This window comes from Bombina bombina, chromosome 5 (assembly GCF_027579735.1).
Source record: "Bombina bombina isolate aBomBom1 chromosome 5, aBomBom1.pri, whole genome shotgun sequence".
Taxonomy (NCBI): domain Eukaryota; kingdom Metazoa; phylum Chordata; class Amphibia; order Anura; family Bombinatoridae; genus Bombina; species Bombina bombina.
Window position 1 is genome coordinate 418,906,840 of NC_069503.1, and position 18,344 is coordinate 418,925,183.

The 18,344-nt window shown below is 37.7% G+C and overlaps 1 protein-coding gene across 1 annotated transcript in view; it reads right to left on the reverse strand.

Moving 5' to 3' along the window:
* Nucleotides 1-18,344, reverse strand: part of OSBPL10 (oxysterol binding protein like 10) — an 873,140-nt gene that overhangs the window by 13,045 nt on the left and 841,751 nt on the right. The gene's annotated exons all lie outside the window — the stretch shown is intronic.

Here is an 18,344-nt window from a genome sequence, read left to right on the forward strand (position 1 = left end):
ATTTGGGCACCCCAACAGAAATATTGCATCAATATTTAGTAGAGCCTCCTTTAGCAGAAATAACAGCCTCTAGATGCTTCCTACAGCCTGTAATGAATGTCTGGATTCTGGATGAAGGTATTTTGGACCATTCCTCCTTGCAAAACATCTCCAGTTCAGTTAGGTTTGATGATTGCTGAGCATGGACAGCCCGCTTCAAATCACCCCACAGATTTTCAATGATATTCAGGTCTAGAGACTGGGATGGCCATTCCAGAACATTGTACTCCATCCAGTGGAATCCATGCAACCCTCAACTTTAACAAGATTCCCAGCACCGGCACTGGCCACACAGCCCCACAGCATGATGGAACATCCACCAAATTTTACTGTGGGTAGCAAGTGTTTGTCTTGGAACGCTGTGTTCTTTTGCCGCCATGCATAACGCCCCTTGTTATGACCAAATAACTCAATCTTTGTTTTATCAGTCCACAGCACCTTCTTCCAAAATGAAGCTGGCTTGTCCAAATGTGCGTTTGCATATCTCAAGCGACTCCGTTTGTGGCATGTGCAGAAAAGGCTTCTTCCGCATCACTCTCCCATACAGCTACTCCTTGTGCAAAGTGCGCTGAATTGTTGAACGATGCACAGTTACACTATCTGCAGCAAGATGATGTTGTAGGTCTTTGGAGGTGGTCTGTGGGCTGTTTTTGACCGTTCTCACCATCCTTTGCCTCTCCAATATTTTACTTGGCCTGTCACTTCTGGCCTTAACAAGAACTGTGCCTGTGGTCTTTCATTTCCTCACTATGTTCCTCACAGTGGACACTGACAGCTTAAATCTCCGCAATAGTTTTTTTTTTTTTATTTATTGAGGGTGAAGGAAAGAAATAACAACAAAATACATATGCTCAGTACAAATTTGTCTCCTATACAATCAGCATGAATATAGACAGCAATTCAGAGAATCATTGTTTGACTGCTCAATACAAGATATTCTTATTATAACGCGACAAATTTAGTAATATGACCTGACTTCATCCTCAATTTCTATTTTTCTTTTCTTTCTTTTTTTTTGCCTGAAAAGCATTCACATACAGATATAAATATAACAGATAATTTATACTTTTCGTAAGTCTGTAGTCTTAAACTCATCTATATTCTTCCTGAAATATCTACATCAACGGCCTTCAAAGAAAATACAATCATACAAAAATAACCTGCAAATTATACATTTCTTCATGCAAAAGTATCACGGTATGATCAAAGGAATAAGAAAAATTCCTAATGCCAGGTTTCAACCTTAATACCTATTAATCCTTATTCCCGGATAGCTCCTGTCTTTTTTATCAAATCGTAAAATCTACTTGCAGATAATGTTCTCAGTGAGCTGTTTTCAAGCCGTTTTGAATTTCTATCTCTAGTTTAGACAGTTAAGCCTGCTACCCCCGTCTAAAGGGGTACAAGATCCGCAATAGCTTTTTGTAGCCTTCCCCTAAACCATAATGTTAAACAATCTTTGTTTTCAGGTCATTTGAGAGTTGTTTTGAGGCCCCCATGTTGCCACTCTTCAGAGGAGACTCAAAGAGAACAACAACTTGCAATTGGTCACCTTAAATAACTTTTCTGATGATTGTATGCACCTGTCTATGAAGTTCAAGGCTTAATGGGCTCACCAAACCAATTGTTTGTTCCAATTAATCAGTGCTAGGTAGTTACAGGTATTCAAATCAACAAAATGACAAGGGTTCCCAAATGTATGCACCTTTCTAATTTCGTTTGGATACATATTGCACATTTTCTGTTAATCCAATAAACCTAATTTCACTACTGAAATATTACTGTGTCCTTCAGTTATTCATACCTCCCAACATTTAAAAATTCTAAAGAGGGACCCCCCCCAGCAGGAACAGGGATGGGGCTTAAAATAAATCATAAGACCAAATTAATATAAATAAAATTCTAAATAAAGTCATATCTTTTAATACTCTTAGGCAGCAAATCAAACACAAGCTCAAACCACTGGTATAAATACGTGAGCTCTTTATTTAATTAGCCTTTGCAGAGACAGTGCTAAATATTTTTATGTTAATTGGACATTTAATAATAGATTCTTTAAAACTGCTCTCTGCATTCCCCATTAATATTCTAGATTCTGGCCTTTAAAGTCAGCAAAAATGCACAGTAACACACTATATAGCATACACTTACACATGTAGATACACACACACCCACACTACATATCATACACTTATACATGCAGATACACATACACACTACACAGCATACACTTATACATGCAGATACACACACACTACATAGCTTACACTTCTACATGCAGATACACACACACTACATAGCTTACACTTATACATGCAGATACACACACTACATATCATACACTTATACATGCAGATACACATACACACTACATATCATACACTTATACATGCAGATACACATACACACTACATAGCATACACTTATACATGCAGATACACACACTACATAGCTTACACTTATACATGCAGATACACACACTACATAGCTTACACTTATACATGCAGATACACACACACTACATAGCATACACTTAAACATGCATATACACACACACACACACACACACTTATAGATACAGATAGACACACAGACTACATCATATATGGGCATCTGTAATTCATTGTATGGGGTCCTGGGGTTGGCAAGCACATTAGCTGGCAGTCTGCGGCTGCCACTGTTCGTTACCCTGGTGTTAGCACTGCTCATTGTATAAAACTGAAGGCATGCTAGTATTATCACCAGGGGTTAGACGTCATCACTACCAGAGGTAGGTTAGAGAGGTCACCATTACCCGTGGTCAGAGTGTATACAGCCTTCTTACTCCTGCTTAACCCACACACCATTCCTTTTCCACAGGGAATCTAACAGGTATCTAACCCTGGAAGAGTAAAGGCAGCTGCTTCTGAGCTTTTTTTTTTAATGCATGGGGCAATGCGGGACAGATGGCTAGCAACCCGGGACACACCCTTAAAATCGGGACTGTCCCATGAAGATCGGGACTGTTGGGGCGTATGGTTATTTGATAGATCAAAATTAAATTGCTGATCCAAACACCCAATTATTTATAAATGAAAATCATGGAAATTGTCAGGGGTGCCTAAACTTTTGCATACAACTGTATATATTTATATTTATTTATATACATGTATATATATATATATCTAGAAGAGGAGAAACAAGCGCAGGTCCATCAAGGTAGACGTTTTATGCACTTTAATACACATATACGGTTATAAACACTTACAAGATGTAAGAAATCACCAGCATGTCTCCCATTTAGGGGTATTAAAAACGTCCAAATGTCAAACTGTCACAGCTTCTGTGTAACACAATACACGCCACAGGATACAGTCCTTTTAGATAACTTGAACCAGGAGCAACCAAAGCCCCACCCCCAACGCATTTCGTCTGCCCTTAGCAGACTTTCTCAAGAGGATAAGTAAAGGTTATACCTGTAATTCCCTAACAAGTCCTTTAAAAACCTATTGCGTACTTCTGATTGGCTGCTGTTCGTCCTATCCGGTAATGGCATCCGGACCTGCCTCTGTATGTAAAAGTGTCATTTGACTTATTTATCCACGCAGCCAATCCGTCTCCTTAGTCTTTTATACTTCCAATTGGCCGCTGTTGGGCCTATCCGATATCGTCATTCGGACCAGCCCCTGTGTGTAAAACTTCATCTGACCCGCAAGCAGCCAATCCGCCTTCTAATGTCTCTGCTGCTTGACTTAACCTTGTATTTGCGGCAGTCAATGTCCGTGTCCAGCATCGTATTAAAAATATAAATAAGGAATATAGCAAAGACTTAAATTCATAAATGCATAAATAACAACTACATATCATAAAACAGTTTAAAAATCTCACTGAACAATTAAAACTATAATAGTTAGAAAAAATGGACTACTTATAAATTCCATATATCCACATTTCATGATAAATTGTACATAAACTCAATTAAAAATTCATATCTTCATCACATTAAAAATAAGGATTTAAATAACACACTTCATATTTCATTACATATGGAAGGAGGGAACACAAAATTAATGCCACACATACTATCTATACACTGCCACTTATTCTGATGCTACCGCTATTATCCCTACCTACAAATATTAAATACATAGATAAAAAAGGATTTAAAGAGCAACTTTTTAAGAAAATATATCTTTAAGAAAACAATTTGTATAGAAAATAATCAACTTTAAAAAGATTAACTCTAATTCACGAAGAGACCCTAAGTCATAAAAGCCTGCAAATCCAAATCATTATTTAACCCTTTCGGTGCCATACAGTCTAACATGTGGATCCATTTCGTTTCACACTGCCTCAGTTTCATTAATCTTTGTTGTTCATTACCCATACCTGTTGGTATAATTTCTAATATTTTAACAGACAAACTTTTGGCACTTTGACCATGTTTTATTTTAAAATGCTCTGATACACTGTGATTTTCAAAGCCAGATTTTATGTTTTCTATGTGCTCATATATGCGGCGCTTAACCTTTCTTTTAGTCCTGCTTACATAGATTTTACTGCACTCGCAGGTAAGGCAATACACCGCATATGTGGACACACAGGATGCTTTGTCTCTAATTTTAAACTCTTTAGTATTGTCCCAATTGTGTAAGGTATCTCCTTATTTGATTAAATTACACATACAGCAGTTTAAGCGACCACATTTAAAGGTCCCTCCTTTGTTTAAGACCCAAGTTGATAACGTCCCTGTGCTCTTTTTTACAGATCTTAATTTGGATGGAGCTAATATATTTTTAATATTCTTATTTCTCTTAAAGATAGTAACAGGGTTTTCTTCTAGGTGGGGACCCAGAATGGGATCTGATAATAGTATGTTCCAATGCTTTTTTAGAGTGTTTTTGATAAATCTGGTGATAATGATAAACTTTGCTCCAGCTCTTGATTTGCTAATTGTCGGCTTCTCTTTACTTATAACAAAACCTTCTCTATTTCTCATTCTGCTTTCATTCATAGACTTTGTAATTAGGGCCTTATTATACCCTTTCTGTATCAATTTATGTTCTAAAATGTTTGCTTCCGCTTCAAAGTCCTCCAATGCAGTACAGTTTCTATGAATTCTTAAAAATGTCCCAGTGGTATGTTATTTTTCCCCTGGGACAAATGTCCACTCTCTGCATTCAAAAAACCATTACTGTCAGTATTTTTCCTGTAGTTTTTGACTGCTGTTTTATTGGCTATGGTATCAACATATAAGAGCAAATCTAAGAATTCCATCTGTTCTTTGTTGATTTTTCCTGTGAATTCTAAATTTAGATTATTCTTATTCATATGCCCATTGAATTCTAGAGCCTCTTTTTCATTCCCTTTCCAGACCATGAGAATATCATCGATGTATCTACGATGCATCAATATATTCTTTGTGAATGGGTTATTGTTCCACACACACCTCTCCTCAAAGATTGCCATATAAATATTGGCATACGAGGGAGCCATGGATGTCCCCATGGCTGTCCCTCGTATTTGTTGGTAGTATTTATCTTCGAATGAGAAGTAGTTGTGGGACAAGATGAATTCAATCCCCTTAGCCATAAACTGTATCTGGACACAAGATAGGTCACTGAACTCATCAAAAAATTCCAAAAACGCCTCTATTCCTAGATTGTGGGGGATATTCGTTTATAGGGATGTAACATCGCACGATATCCAAAAGAGGTCTTCATCCCAATCTAAGCCCTCAAATATTCGGATGGTTTCTGATGTATCCTTCAAGTATGATTTTATAATTTTTACACATGGTTGTAGAAACCAATCTAGGTAACAGGAGAGGTTGCTTGTCAGGGAACCCACCCCTGAGATTATAGGTCTCCCGGGTGGGTTCTGTATGTCCTTATGCACCTTAGGTAGGTGGTAAAATAACTGTGCAGGGGAACAGGATGTCAAGATAAAGTTATAGAAAAAAAGATAAAAGAAGGCGCCAACATAGTGCGGTTACCAATGGGATGGGACACGCTTAGCAAATATACCAAATACTCACAGGATGAAAGACACTTGAGAGGTGTCACAGGTGCCTCCTGGACTCTCTGAGTTGTCCAGCTAACTCCCACTCCACTGTGGTGGTAATGTTCCGCTTGTCTCTGCCAATTTGGATGGCTCCGCTGGTGGTCCTGGCTCCCAGCCAATTTTCCAAAAGGACTCTCTTGCGGTTTCCCCAAATCCAGTTATCCAGTTGAGGTATAAAGGATATACCACTGCTTGTTGTTTCCTGTTGATTGTGAACTCAATCAACAGGAAACAACAAGCAGTGGTATATCCTTTATACCTCAACTGGATAACTGGATTTGGGGAAACCGCAAGAGAGTCCTTTTGGAAAATTGGCTGGGAGCCAGGACCACCAGCGGAGCCATCCAAATTGGCAGAGACAAGCGGAACCTTACCACCACAGTGGAGTGGGAGTTAGCTGGACAACTCAGAGAGTCCAGGAGGCACCTGTGACACTTCTCAAGTGTCTTTCATCCTGTGAGTATTTGGTATATTTGCTAAGCGTGTCCCATCCCATTGGTAACCGCACTATGTTGGCGCCTTCTTTTATCTTTTTTTCTATATAGTATCCACCCCTGGGTCACCAACAGGGATCTTTTGGAGAAGAGCCTGCCTACTGTGATTTGGACATTACGCCCATCATTCATGTAACATTTTGAACTCTGATTATTGGGACTATTTCACTATATCATTTAATGATTCTACCACATTGCTGTGCTTATTACTTATAGTGCCTTGCAGTTTTATTACCTTAATAATTTAGGGTGTTCGCTGCTAAGACAACACTGTATCACGTTATCACTATTACTATCTAAGATTAATTTATTTGTTTCCTATTAACTCATTTGTTTCCTAATATGATCGGGATTTTTTTATAACGATTTGTATCTGATAGTTATATATTTAGATTTTTAACACTGTGATTTTGTTTCACTGTCATATAGACAGTAGATTATCAGACCGTTGGCGCACTAATTATACACTATCACAAGATAAAGTTAGCCTCCTTGGTGTTCAAGACACCTTCTTCTTTTCCCTTAGCCACAAGTATATTTAGTTCTTGAGTGTATAATGATGTGGGATCTTTTTCTAACCTTTTATATGTTTCCCTACAATTTAACAGCCTATGTGCTTCTGATACATATACCTCACGATCTTGAGCTATAATCCCTCCCCCCTTGTCCGCTTGTCTAATCACGATATTAGTGTCGGACCTGAGGGTATCTAGTGCCTTCCTTTCTTGCTGATTGAGATTGTCTCTGTATTTAAATTTTCCCTTTTTAGATTGTGTCTTAAAATAATTCCTAAATTCCTCCTTCATGATTTCATTAAATACAGGGATATAGTCCCCCTGTGCATAAATGGGATAAAAAGAAGATGGGCGTTTGAAATGACTGCGTTTAATGGTATCTATATTATCTTCAAGTATACTTAACTCCAGGAGATCTTTATCAGCCTGTGTTTTATGCTGTGTTCCCTCTTGGAGACTTACAAGTATACTTAAAGTTTGATAGTCACCCTCACTTAAGGTTACCTGAGGGGAGTTCTCTTTCTTTTTAAAATAATTTTTAATGAAATAACATTGCAATGTAAGTTTACGAATGTATTTTTGCAAGTCTATGAATACCTCAAAACTATTTGGTTGGCTGTGTGGAGCAAACTTAAGGCCTTTCCCTAACAATTTATATTCATAGTCAGTGAGGACTCTTTTGGATAGATTGAACACATATTTTTCTGCTCTTCTAAAACCTGCACCTTGTTCTTACATTCCCCGACTCTAAGTCCTGCCCTACACCCTCTTCTTGTTCCCACCTTCTTTTTGTTCCCTGCTTCCTCTCTTCCCTCTTCTCTAGAGGCTGTGGGTCCACCTGTTGGTTCCAATGCATCCTTCCTTCCCTCTCCCTCTCCCCTTCCTCCTGATGTTGATAATTGAATTGTGCTCTCTGGAGCCAAGTCTGTTGAGGCCTCTTCCTCCATAAAAAAAAGGAAGAGGGAGGGGGAGAGTAGGTAGACTGTTGTTTATTATGACTATAGTCAGGATATCTATTAGCATTTTGTGTCTTATTTTTGGGAACATTATATTGACCTCTTATGTCACTATTATGATAATGCTGGAACTTTAGCACCTTGATCATTCCATCTAACAGATATAGGAGATTCATTTAGAACTTTATACCTATTATGAGTATATAACTCTTTGTTGCCTTTATGGTTACTCACATTAGAATTATGTCTAGCTTTGTTCCCTATTACATGTTCCCTATTATATTTGCTACTTGTCCCTCCCATAGCCATACTTTTTTTCTTCTCTTACACAAGTCTGAATTGTATTCTGAGTTTTTCCTATTGTTGTTCCTTTATAATTGTCTTTAGAACTATCCTTATATACTCTTGGATTATGGGTATAGACTCTATCATTCTTGTAATAATCCTGGTCTCGTCTTAACTTAGAGGTTTTATGTACAATTAATTCTTTCTCTAATACATCAATTCTAGATAAAATATCACATTCAATTGTTTTCCATTTCTCAACTTCCTTTAGTGGTTGTACCTTAATAGTTAATTCCTCAATACCAGTTTTAATCTTATTTAATTTATGTTCCCTATATTTCACCAGAATTTTATTCAAGGTCATTGAACATAAATGAAGTGCACTATCCCATTCTGAGGAAAATTCTATTTCATCCAGATCAAAAGCTGGGTATCAGACCTCTTGGAATTATATCATGTAATATATAGTTATCAAGTAAAATGAGGTCCTGCCATTCTTTAACATCTTGTATTAGCAGTTTATGAATGAAAGCAGAATGAGAAATAGAGAAGGTTTGGTTATAAGCAAAGAGAAGCCGACAATTAGCAAATCAAGAGCTGGAGCAAAGTTTATCACCAGATTTAATTTAGGTGCTGGTTTAATCAAAAACACTCTAAAAAAGCATTGGAACATACTATTATCAGATCCCATTCTGGGTCCCCACCTAGAAGAAAACCCTGTTACTATCTTTAAGAGAAATAAGAATATTAAAAATATATTAGCTCCATCCAAATTAAGATCTGTAAAAAAAGAGCACAGGGACGTTATCAACTTGGGTCTTAAACAAAGGAGGGACCTTTAAATGTGGTCGCTTAAACTGCTGTATGTGTAATTTAATAAAAAAAAGGAGATACCTTACACAATTGGGACAATACTAAAGAGTTTAAAATTAGAGACAAAGCATCCTGTGTGTCCACGTATGCGGTGTATTGCCTTACCTGCGAGTGCAATAAAATCTATGTAGGCAGGACTAAAAGAAAGGTTAAGCGCCGCATATATGAGCACATAGAAAACATAAAATCTGGCTTTGAAAATCACAGTGTATCAGGGCATTTTAAAATAAAACATGGTCAAAGTGCCAAAAGTTTGTCTGTTAAAATATTAGAAATTATACCAACAGGTATGGGTAATGAACAACAAAGATTAATGAAACTGAGGCAGTGTGAAACGAAATGGATCCACATGTTAGACTGTATGGCACCGAAAGGGTTAAATAATGATTTGGATTTGCAGGCTTTTATGACTTAGGGTCTCTTCATGAATTAGAGTTAATCTTTTTAAAGTTGATTATTTTCTATACAAATTGTTTTCTTAAAGATATATTTTCTTAAAAAGTTGCTCTTTAAATCCTTTTTTATCTATGTATTTAATATTTGTAGGTAGGGATAATAGCGATAGCATCAGAATAAGTGGCAGTGTATAGATAGTATGTGTGGCATTAATTTTGTGTTCCCTCCTTCCATATGTAATGAAATATGAAGTGTGTTATTTAAATCCTTATTTTTAATGTGATGAAGATATGAATTTTTAATTGAGTTTATGTACAATTTATCATGAAATGTGGATATATGGATTTTATAAGTAGTCCTTTTTTCTAACTGTTATAGTTTTAATTGTTCAGTGAGATTTTTAAACTGTTTTATGATATGTAGTTGTTATTTATGTATTTAAGTCTTTGCTATATTCCTTATTTATATTTTTAATACGATGCTGGACACGGACATTGACTGCCGCAAATACAAGGTTAAGTCAAGCAGAAGAGACATTAGAAGGCGGATTGGCTGCTTGCGGGTCAGATGACGTTCTTACACACAGGGGCTGGTCCGAATGACGATATCGGATAGGCCCAACAGCGGCCAATTGGAAGTATAAAAGACTAAGGAGACGGATTGGCTGCGTGGATAAATAAGTCAAATGACGTTTTTACATACAGAGGCAGGTCCGGATGTCGTTACCGGATAGGACGAACAGCAGCCAATCAGAAGTATGCAATAGGTTTTTAAAGGACTCGTTAAGGAGATTACAGGTATAACCTTTACTTATCCTCTTGAGAAAGTCTGCTAAGGGCAGACGAAACGCGTTGGGGGCGGAGCTTTGATTGCTCCTGGTTCAAGTTATCTAAAAGGACTGTATCCTGTGGCGTGTATTGTGTTACACGGAAGCTGTGACAGTTTGACATTTGGACGTTTTTAATACCCCTAAATGGGAGACATGCTTGTGATTTCTTACATCTTGTAAGTGTTTATAACCGTATATGTGTATTAAAGTGCATAAAACGTCTACCTTGATGGGCCTGCGGTTGTTTCTCCTCTTCTAGATTTTTGCTACATAGAGAGTGTTGGTAACACACCTCTGAAAATAGCTGCAGCCCGTGGATCAAGGAGTGAGGATTCCCTGACCTTATCTGGAACTATATGTAGAAATGGGAACTCTCAGATATAGAGCCACATCAAACAGCAGTCACCCTGTGGAAGTGGTAACTGTATTCACTATTGGGACTTTTTTATGTGCATTATAGTCTCATCTGCCCATTGTGTATTTATCTATTAGTGTCTATAATACCAGTGTGTAATTCAACAGCTATACCTTTCTTTGTCTCCATCTCCTGTCTGTTTTTGCGCTGCTAATACTTGTGTTTGACATATATATATATATATATATACACAAATGCATTTATGTGTTTATTTTTTTAAATATGTATATACATACAAATATACACAAATACATACATATACGCAGAAGTATATACATAGAAATATATTTACACACTTCTGAGCCCTTTCCAGTCAAATACCTTGAAACATGAAAAATATATTTTTATGTTAAAATGTGTTTTACTGTGTATTGAATAGAAATATTTTATATTCCAGTGTTCTTCACTTGTATTTTTAATTAGATTTATATATATATATATATATATACACACACCTGTATATATTCCTGTACATATATATAGGTATAGATATTTTACAATAGAGATATCCAAAGACCTGAATTTTGTGTGTATTGGACTTTTCGTTGATGCGCTAACTTTTTTACTTGCAATTTCTAATACACACACTGACCCGCCAGCGTTCAAAGTTTACTTGAGCAAAGTAAGCGTGCAAGGGAGAAAAAGGTTAGCGAGCCACTTGTAATCTGACCCATAGTATTTTATAGGAAATGTAAATGCTTTGGAAAGTAGTAGTTCCCCAAAGGAACCACATTCCTTTTTTAAACATTGTGGAACACATGTAAAGGAGTGGAAAATTAATGGCTCTAGGTCAACAGACAAATGCAGGGACATTCTTTAACAGAATTTAGGCAATTCCAGGGTTTTGAAACAGAAACCAGGAAACTAAAGAAGAGAAAGTGAGATTATGATCTCAATATGGTAAAGAGACACAAAAAATGTAGGAAGATTATGAGCACAGCGATGAATGAATTCTTTGTAGTTAAAGGGACAGTCTACCCCAAAATTGTTATTGTTTAAAATGATAGATAATGCCTTTATTACCCATTCCCCAGTTTTGCATAACCAACATGGTTATATTAATATACTTTTTACCTCTGTGATTACCTTGTATCTAAGCTTTTTCTGATAGCCATCTAATCACATGACTTTTTATTTATGATCTATTGACCTGCATTTTATCCAATTAGTGCCCACGGGCATTAGCACAATGTCCTCTATATGGCTCACATGAACTAGCACTCCCCTGTTATGAAAAGGAAAAAAAAAGGATGTGATAAGAGGCTGTCTTTAGTGGCTTAAAGAGGCAAAAATTTTGAGGTTTAAATGTTATAAAGTATATAAATATAACAATGTTGGTTGTGAAAAGCTGGGGAATGGGTAGTAAAGGCATTATCTATCTTTTAAAACAATAAGAATTCTGGTGTAGACTGTCCCTTTAATTATTTCCTTGATTTTTTTTCTGTAAACGGAGTAAAATGTGTTATCTGTTGTTTCATACAAAACTAACAGGCCTGGAATGAACATAATGCATGCAGGGTATTGGCCTGGTGTGCTAAGATCAATTGCAGGCCGCGCCTGCTTGCTCTAGCCCCACCCAGTGGCCAGAATTATTATTTGTACATGATGCAGGGCCAGCCTTTACCCTGCCTCTCAATGCTTTGCTGTGTCTGGGAACCAGATTACATTCCCTCCACAGCATTACATCATACTGATCCTCCTTACAATGACTGGCTCTGTAGGCTGCTAAATAATTCCCTGCAGAGCTGTCTCCTCTGATGGATTTCAGTATAGGATTGGTTTGTGGCAGCTTCAGACAGTGTCACACATGGGTAGGTAAGGAGTATTAATAGAATATTGTTTCTTATATTGAGATCTGCATGTATCTTGTAATCTAGTGTATGTCTGATTTTTGTTTTCTGGTTTATACTTACATTCGCTCGTTTACTGGCACACAATAAATAACCAGCAATTGCAAGTGGCTGGTTATTGCTACCAAGAGCGAACGGTAGCAATTAGCGCTAAAAAAATGAACCAGAGGTCAGAATTTATATATATTTATGTCTTAATATGTGTGTATACACATATTAAAACATAAATATATATGTACAGTATATACACCCCGTTTGCTGCGCTAGTTCTCATGCCGTGTCTCACGGCATGAGAACGAGGCCCCCATTAGAGCCTATGGAAGCACGCTCTTGTGAGCTCAATGCTTCCATGCAATTCGATTTGAACTCAAGGTTATGTTCGCATTGCACCTCATTTGTAATACCAGCGCACATTTGTGTGCGCTGTTATTACTAAGTTGAGCGTAAATATCGATTTCACGGGCTTAACTATGAATGTCAATAGCTTAATTTTTAATTACATTTCACCTTTTTACTATTTAATTACAACACATTTATGAAATACAGTGACAGAAGGGTATTGCAAACTCTAAGGGCCAGATTACAAGTGGAGCGCTAAATATAGCTTTGATGAAAGCAACATTTGCGCTCCACTGTGTAATATCAGCGCACAATAATGTGCGCTGGTATTACAAGTTGTCAGCAATGTGAAGCAAAGTCGCTGGTAAGCACTGCACTCACAAAAGCTTCAGAGACAGCATCAGACCTTCAGCGCCAGCGACGGGGGTAAGTCGTGCTTGTGCAGTGATGGCAGTAAATTTAATACCCACCAACTTTAACCCCAAAATACTGCCTAGTGCAGTAATTTTATTAAAAATAAAGATGTTGCCATCTACACTAGTATTTTGGGGCCATTTGGGGCAGACTTATAAAATTAACCAGAGCTTGCGTTAGCAATAACCAGCCACTTGTAATGGCTGGTTAATTATCTTGCGTGATAATTTAGCTCTCCACTTGTAATCTAGCTGTAGATGTTTTAGATATGGTTAAATAACAAAAGGGGAGGAGTAAGGTGCCTTAAAATGCCTGGACTTATTTTAAGTCCCAGACGAGCTCTGAAAACTAAGACTGTTAAAAACTGGGTTTTACAATTAATCTATTGAATGATTTTTCAATTCCAATTCAAATCAGCCAATAGATAAAGTTTTTATTCAATTGGCTGATTTGACTTGGAATTAAAAAATCAGCCTATAGAAATGCAAGGCCACCCCTATATAAGGGGGAACCTTCCATGTAATCTTCAGTGTGCTGCGGTGACAGGATGTAGATGGATAGGTGAAAAATCAGAAGAGGTCCGTCCAAAAAGATCGAGGAGTGCGATGGACCCACCGCTGCACCCTAAAGGAGCTGGATTCAAGATGGTGAGTTTAGGATAGATTTTTTTTGCAAAAGAGCTAAGATCACTTTTTTTGCAAAAGAGCTATTATTACAAACTAGGGCACTGCCTGACAAATTACCTTTTCAGGGTGATTTTTAGAGTAGGTTTTAGAATATTTTTTTTAGGGGGGGGGGCTTTTTTCTAAGGGTACTTTAGTTTTAGGAAAGGGGTTTTTTTTTAGTATCCTTTTTTTTTGGTTAAAACATTTTTTATTGGTAGTGTATTTTTAGTAACTTAGGGGGCCTTGGAAGGGTTAGCTGTTACAGGGTTAAGAAGTGTAGGGGTTATTGAGGTTTAGAGGTTAATAGGTTAGGGGATTTATTGCAATGGGGATTGTGGTGGTTTAGTGGTTAATAGTGTAGCAGGCTAGTTTGTGATGGGGGATGTGGTGCATTAGGGGTTAAAAGTGTAACAGGGTTAAAAGAGTAGCGGGATGTGGCAGTTTAGGGGTTATTAAAGTAAGGGGTTTTATAGTGATGAGGGTTAGCATGCGAGTATCGGTAATAGTCTTTTCTCTTGTAAGGTGTATCCAGTCCACGGGTTCATCCTTTACTTGTGGGATATTCTCCTTCCCTACAGGAAGTGGCAAAGAGAGCACACAGCAGAGCTGTCCATATAGCTCCCCCTCTAGCTCCACCCCCCAGTCATTCTCTTTGCCGGCTCTAAGCAATCGGAAGTGTAAAGTGAATGTGGTGTTAGAGGAGTAAGGTTAGGATTCCCAGGATTTTGTCCTTTCTCCAAGATGGATTGGAGAAAGGATTATCAGCTAGTTCCTTAAAGGGACAAATATCTGCTTTGTCTATTCTTTTTCACAAACGTCTGGCAGAGGTACCAGATGTTCAAACGTTTAGTCAGGCTTTAGTCAGAATCAAGCCTGTTTATAGACCTGTGGCTCCGCCATGGAGTCTGAATTTAGTTATTTCAGTTTTGCAAGGGGTTCCGTTTGAACCTTTACATTCCATAGATATTAAGCTTTTATCTTGGAAAGTTTTGTTTTTGGTAGCTATCTCTTCTGCTCGAAGAGTTTCAGAGTTATCTGCTTTACAGTGTGATTCACCTTACCTGGTGTTCCATGCAGATAAGGTAGTTTTACGTACCAAACCCAGTTTTCTTCCTAAGGTTGTGTCTAATAAGAATATTAACCAGGAAATTGTTGTTCCTTCTCTGTGTCCTAATCCTTTGTTGAAGGAGGAACGTCTGTTACACAATCTTGATGTGGTTCGTGTTTTAAAGTTCTATTTACAAGCAACTAAGGATTTCAGACAAACAACTTCTTTGTTTGTTATCTATTCTGGTAAGAGGAGAGGTCAGAAGGCGACCTCTACCTCTCTTTCCTTTTGGCTGAAAAGCATCATCCGTTTGGCCTATGAGACTGCTGGCCAGCAGCCTCCTGAAACAATTACTGCTCATTCTACCAGAGCAGTGGCTTCCACATGGGCTTTTAAAAATGAATTTTCTGTTGACAGATTTGTAAGGCAGCGACTTGGTCTTCGCTGTATACTTTTTCTAAATTTTACAAATTCGATACTTTTGCTTCTTCGGGGGCTATTTTTGGGATAAAGGTTTTACAAGCAGTGGTGCCTTCCGTTTAAGGTACCTGTCTTGTTCCCTCCCGTCATCCGTGTCCTAAAGCTTTGGTATTGGTATCCCACAAGTAAAGGATGAACCCGTGGACTGGATACACCTTACAAGAGAAAACAGAATTTATGCTTACCTGTAATTACGTTCTCTTGTGGTGTATCCAGTCCACGGCCCGCCCTGGCTATTAAGTCAGGTAGATTTTTTTGTTTAAACTACAGTCACCACTGCACCCTATGGTTTCTCCTTTTTCTTCCTAACCTTCGGTCGAATGACTGGGGGGTGGAGCTAGAGGGGGAGCTATATGGACAGCTCTGCTGTGTACTCTCTTTGCCACTTCCTGTAGGGAAGGAGAATATCCCACAAGTAAAGGATGAACCCGTGGACTGGATACACCACAAGAGAAAGTAATTTATCAGGTAAGCATAAATTCAGTTTTTTTACTTTGCTGCTGTATTAAAGTTAATGAGGTTATTGTGATATTGCAAATGCGATATCCTGTGGTTAACTCTTTGTGCACGTCAGGTTTCATGCTAGTGCAAAATCTTTACTTTCACCAGCACTATCCGATGTGTGCAAAAAATAACTTCTAGCAAAGTTAACGCTCAAGTAGGAGCACTAAATAGCGATCCTCTCATAATCTAGTAATGCGCTTCCAGTGAGAGCAGACCTCATTAGCTTATCTCTCTATACACACTGAGGCCAAAACTAAGGGCCTGATAATCAAAAACTTGTCTAAATATAAAAACAGGCACGGAAGTTTTTCTAGCTTTTGTTCTGTCTCAGCTGAGTGCATCTCTCTCTCTTTTTAAATTAATGCAAATTGCTCTTGGGTCTCCCTAAGAGTAAAAGGGGAAACCAGACGTGGACTCCTTGCACACATGCCCTTAGAGAGATGCGACTGCACCTCACTGACGAGGCCCACAGAAGGCCGAAACGATCGTCTGCCTGGTATTTCGGTGCTGGACTGTCATTGGGCAGGGTCAGACTGATATGCTACAGAATATTTTTTCTCTGTGAAGGGGCATAGTGTGCTAAGAGTATGCACCCTGAGTGGCACCCTAAAATGAACAGGCACGGAAGTTTTTCTAGTTTTTGTTCTGTCTCAGCTGAGTTCATCTCTCTCTCTTTTTATATTTATGCAAATTGCTCTTGGGTCTCCCTAAGAGTAAAAGGGGAAACCAGACGTGGACTCCTTGCACACATGCCCTTAGAGAGATACGACTGCACCTCACTGACGAGGCCCACAGAAGGCCGAAGCGATCGTCTGGGGTTGTTGTTTCTCTTGTTCAGAGAAGAATTGCCTGGTATTTCGGTGCTGGACTGCCATTGGGCAGGGTCAGACTGATATGCTACAGGATATATTTTCTCTGTGAAGGGGCATAGTGTGCTAAAAGAGTATGCACCCTGAGTGGCACCCTAAAATGAACAGGCACGGAAGTTTTTCTAGCTTTTGTTCTATCTCAGCTGAGTGCATCTCTCTCTCTTTTTATATTTAATCAAAAACTTGTCGCCATGGAGAGAAATCACACAAAAACTTCTTATAATGTAATATAGGAGTCTCTCCTTCACATAGATAAACATCTCTCAATTTAAAATTGGTGTTTCTAAAATTCTTAAGGGAACCTCGCCATACTTGCAAGGTTACTTAAATCATCTCTAGCCTAAGCGGAGAACTTTAGATCATCAGGCCCTTAGAGAGAACAATGTAAAATGATCAATTTACATATATATATACATACACTCACACACATACATAAATACGTACACATACACACACACACACACACACACATATATATATATATATATATATATATATATATACACACACACACATATATATGTGTGTTGATTATTTAGTTTTGTATATATTTATATATACACTGTGTATATCTGTGTGTATGTATATATATATATATATATATATATATATATATATATATATATATATATATATATATATATATATATATATATATATATATATATATATATAGTTTGGCATACATGTCAATATTACCTGTGGTGAAGATATACTGCAAACTACACTTCTAAAGCATTGGTTTCTAAATTTTCTCCTATTTGTTTCCCAATACTCCCCCTGAGAAATCCTAAGAAAATAATGAGATCACAGAGGCCGTGTGTGAATTACTAGTTCAGATTAAGACACAACAATATCTTGTTTTTTTTTTTTAAATCAGTTTTCCCTGCACTGAAACACGCTAAGAATAAGAAAATTGTTATCCCTAGGCACGTTAACTCAAACGCTGTTTTCTTTTCTCTGTACATAATGAGTAAAAATGTTACATTAAGGGAAACTGCATTGCTGAAAAGAAGGATTGGATGGATGATCAGTCTTTTGACTGAAAAGTAATCTGTTTTCTGCCATCCCAATAATGATGCACACATTTATTTTATATATAGTTAGTATTAGGCAACACCACATCTGCATCTGCTACAGGGGACTAAGAAGAGCGTATCAGTGGTCCGCTACATTAGTTTTATTGCCAGGCACATCCTAGATAAACAGACCATGGTTACAATCTTTCTGATATACTCAACAGCTCAGTGTTTTTATCTACAATTACCAGAGCGTCAAAATGCTTAATACTTGTGAAATAGTAACAGGAAGAATTCAGCACCTTCCATTCC